The sequence below is a fragment of the Oratosquilla oratoria genome, chromosome 23 (genome assembly GCF_046742065.1).
Source record: "Oratosquilla oratoria isolate Oo_2021 chromosome 23, ASM4674206v1, whole genome shotgun sequence".
NCBI lineage: Eukaryota > Metazoa > Arthropoda > Malacostraca > Stomatopoda > Squillidae > Oratosquilla > Oratosquilla oratoria.
In genome coordinates, this window is record NC_134799.1 from 43368463 (window position 1) to 43373462 (window position 5000).

Genomic DNA, 5000 nt, shown 5'->3' on the forward strand with positions numbered 1-5000 from the left:
ATATATATATATATACATATATATACATATACCTGTATATTATATATATATACATATATATATATATATATATGTATATATATATATGTATATATATATATATATATATATATGTGTGTGTGTGTGTGTGTGTGTATGTATATATATATTTGTAGACCATTTTATACCACTGACATCCAGGCTTTCATTGTCGACATTATAATGTCAATATTAATAGTTTTGTTTCAGAAGTGACCAAATATCTTTTATGCGAATTCGCCTACCTTACATAAATAAAAAGTGCAAATAGTGTATAATAGATAGGGATCTCCATTTAGTATTTACGCTTTCATAGCTTTTAACATTTATACTTATAATCTATTCTACACTTTCTTTATTAAGCAGAATTTTTGTAGGTCCTTTACTCTCTTCAATAACTTATAACCCCAACAATCTCATTATGTTTATGAATCATTGATATATGTCAGTCGTGATTTGCTCTTTTGGAACCCAACAACTTCCATCTTTCACTAAGATAAACCAACAAATAAACAAAAAATAAAATAAATTAAATGTGATATCTCTTTCAAATTAACTATTTTCTTTCAGAGCGTTTTTTTTTTTTTTTTTTTTTTTTAGCTAAATCAAATCATATGACAAATAGAACAAAGATTTTTAATCGCAGAAAGAGGATAAATGGGATTAATGTGACTTTCTCGGTGTACACGAAGATTGTTTTAATTGAAAGAAATCGTCATATATCATTCAGTAAACATAAATATCACCTCAAAAACTCATTATCTTACTATCATGCAGTGGGAAATACAAAACCTCTCCTGGAGCAAATCCTTGTCAGTTACAGCAAGCCACTGCGTTTTTCGGCCGATTTTGAGTCGCCTCCCCGCCTGGCCAGTGCTATTGGGAATCAATGCGGGTCCCGGGAATCGAACTCATGACCACCTGGTCATAACTTCGTCATGCTATCGACTGGGCTACCATAGGTTATCCATCATTAAGGAATAAATCATAAACCACAAAAAAAAAAAAAAAAAAAAAAAAATCAGAAATTTTCAGTTTTACATTTCCATACACAAATATTCAGGTTATTCTATTCATCTCCAGAAGAACCCTTTGGTTGGGATAACAACACCTATTTCTGCAATCGGCATTCCTCTCGGTGGCGTCCAAATGACGGGAAGGGTTTCAAACAAGTGTCAAAGCGATATGGCGCGATATTATCTGACAACCTTTTATAATTCACAAACTCGTTATGGTTCGGCTCGTCATCTCTTTATTTTAGTTTCTGTTATAATTCAAAGAGGAGAGGAATTGAAAGAGAAAGAGATATTGAGGGAGAAGACGAAGGACGAGGAAGAAGGAAGATAGGAGGGAAGACAAAGAGAACAAGAGTAGAAAGAGATAAATAGAGAGAATTGATGCATAATGCATTTATACATACATAGAAAGAGAGAAAAAACTAAAAAGAGTGGGAACAAGAGGAACCCGGATAAAAAATTACGTATACATACACGTTAGCATACATGGAATCATATGCAGAAATTGATTTATTGTTAGAAGTGTATAGAATCAAAGCTACATGCATGCATTTATGTATGCATAGAAATCTACACAAAGAATGGACATAGTTATCTGTGGAATAGGAAGAAGATCAAGTAAGTAGGGGTCAGAAGACGTAGGTTTAATTTCTTTTATATCATACATATATCCATACATGCATACATATATATATATACATATATATATATATATATATATATATATATATGTATATATATATATATGTATATATCTATATCTAAATAATATCTATATATGTATATATATATATATGTATATATCTAAATATATAAATATATATATATATATATATATATATATATATATATATATATACACACATTTTAATCTTTTTCCCTCCCAATTTAATCTCCGTTCTTAAAAGTCCCCTCCTCTTCCCCCAACAAATTTTCACAATTTTGCTTTCCTTCCTCGTCTTTGATAGCGCATTTCTCCTCTTATCCTTTCTCTTAAGATTTTTTGTTTTCATATTTCCTTCATGACGTTATTACCTTGATTGCAATTTTTTACTTTTCATTTCATTATAAACCTCATCTCACTCTTCTGTTCCTTCCACCATCTTATTATATTTGTTTTATATATATATATATTACATATATATATATATATATATATATATATTTTTTTTTTTTTATTATTTTTCATCTTACCTCTTGTAACAATATCATTACGTGGCAATTTTATATATCACTTTTTAGTTTAGGCTAGAAGGAAATTATGTTATTTGTGAACTAATGGACTTGAGACACGGCACGTGCACCGTTACGTTCTTAAACAATAAACAAGAATCACCCGACTTCTTGAGCCTCGACCATCACCATCTTTTCATTGCAAACTATGCAACAGATCCTTTCATGGCCATGCAGGTTGCATCAGTCACACGCAAGACAAACATCCTCTTGGAGAGTTGCCCATAAGGATTGAGGCTGCTTTCACGCGAGGCAACCACTGGCTGTGACTGTTGGTGGCAACGAGCTGACACCTATAGCTGGTATGTAATGGAGCCATTCACACGAGGACTGTGCCACCACCCAAGAATTACTATGTTTACATCCGAACAAAAGTTATGATACTTTTTAACTATGCAGATAGATAGATAGATAGATAGATAGACAGATAGATGATAAATAGACACATAAATAGATGATAGATAGTTTGATAAATAGATACATAAATGGAGAGATTGATGGATAGATATAGATAGATGGATAGATAGATAAATAGATGGATAGGTAGATAGATAGACAGTGTTGTTTGTACCAAGTCATCACCAGGAAATGGGTTTTCTTCAAATTAGATGTGAATTGTCAACAGGAAGAACACAAGCAGGTCTTCAGGTTTATGGCGGAGTCTGGAAGACCTTGACAAGAGGCGAACCATCGAAGGCACAATCAAAAAGGAACAAGACTTACACGACTTCTGAGGCTCTGGAAGTGATTAGAAATATGATAAGGCTTTGTAACCAAACAAAGAGGAAGAGGAAAAGGTTGAAAGGAGAAGAAAGTAAGGAAAAAGGGGTAAAAGAATAAGAAATTAAGAGAGAATGAAAAACTAGAGCTTCTTAAGGTAGAGATAGAAAGGAGCCAGAGGGAAGAATTAGGAAAGGAAGGCAAAGAACAGGAAGAGGAAAAATCAAAATAAAACAGAGGAGGTAGTGAAAGGGATAGAATAGGAGAGGATAGCTGGAGAGCGAAACATGAAGAGAAGAAATATAGGAAGACAAGGAGGAAGAGAGGAGAGAGACGACAAACAGGAAGCAAAGATCTAACTATTTAGTGTACAAGAAACTATGCCGTGTTTTCATACTATCATGTCCGTATGGAAACTAAATTGACTACAGCAATATATATATATTTCTTCGTGCTTTTCATAGTATTTCCAATGTTCCTCACAAAATATCTTGTTTCTGTAGGAAAAATGAAAATAACATTTTACAAAACCTTTACTTTTTTCAAAATATTTCTCTTAAAAAAAGAATAAAAACGAATATAAGATATCTAATAACAATATTGAACAAAATACAATCACATTGTAGCATTGTTAACATAGGAACAGAACTAGAAAAAAAGGGGGTGGGGGAAACAATGATGAAAACATATTATATCGTCTCCCATCTCTAAAAAGCCCATAGGGCAAAAGTGATCAGTTGGATTGTGATCAACAAAGGAAAGAGGAAAAATAATGAAAGGCACTGTGTGGTAATTAATCTTGTTTGCATTATGTGTCCGCTCATTAAAGAAGTTCTGTTAGGGACAAAACGTCAGAGAATAAAAAGAAAATACTACAAATTTCTATATTACTTTACCATCTTACCAATATGAATACACACACACACACACACACACACACACACATATATATATATTTATATATATATATATATATATATATATATATATATATATACATTTTAACAGCCACAATGCACATTAATTCTAAGCCATCAAAGGCCAGCATGCTGAAATTGAAATGTGGTACTGCCCAGGACTCGAACCCGGCATCCTCATGACAAGTGCGACAGTGATTTGTCATGAGGATGCCAGAATCGAGTCCTGGGCAGTACCATATTTCAATTTCAGCATGGTGGCCTTTGATGGCTTAGAATTAAAATGCATTATGGTTGTTAAAATGTATCTCTAATCACTGGGACCCATTCAGTGTTGTACATATATATATAATATATATATATATATATATATATATATATACATAATACAAAAAATCTATATATTATCCTCCCATCTTACCAATATGAATATATACATGTACATACGTATATATATATATATATAATTGTGTGTGTGTGTGTGTGTGTGTGTGTGTGTGTGTGTGTGTGTGTACAACACTCAATGGGTCCCAGTGAATAGAGATACATTATTATCAATCACAATGCACTTTAATTCTAAGCCATCAACATCGGGAGATCCGTGGAGGCCGGCATTCAGAAATTAAAACGTGGTACGGCCAAGAACTCTAACGCGGCTAGCACGTGACAAGTGCTGTAATGACTTAACCGATTGCTCCGTCAAGAGAGATATAAGTTGAGCGCAACTTTTCTTATATATTCGTATGCTCGAGTTACATACACATACACGAAATTTTGTGTTCAACCCATTTCTACTATGATAGTACAATTGGTAAGAATACGAAAGCGGGAAAGTATTTGTAGAACACTGAATGGGTCCCAGTGAATAGAGTGAAGGAATTCGGAGAGGTAGTGGAAGAAATACACGTGACTTTCACCGCCGTCTTAGTAACCAACAAGTATGGACAATTGCTCATAACTGGTACATTACAATTAAAAAAAGAATGAAAACTCTTGGCAAATATAACTATCTAACTTATACAAACCTTGATGGAGATTAACATTTATTCCCTTACTAGATTTGATGAAACTGCATTCAATTAGATTTCTTTCTGTG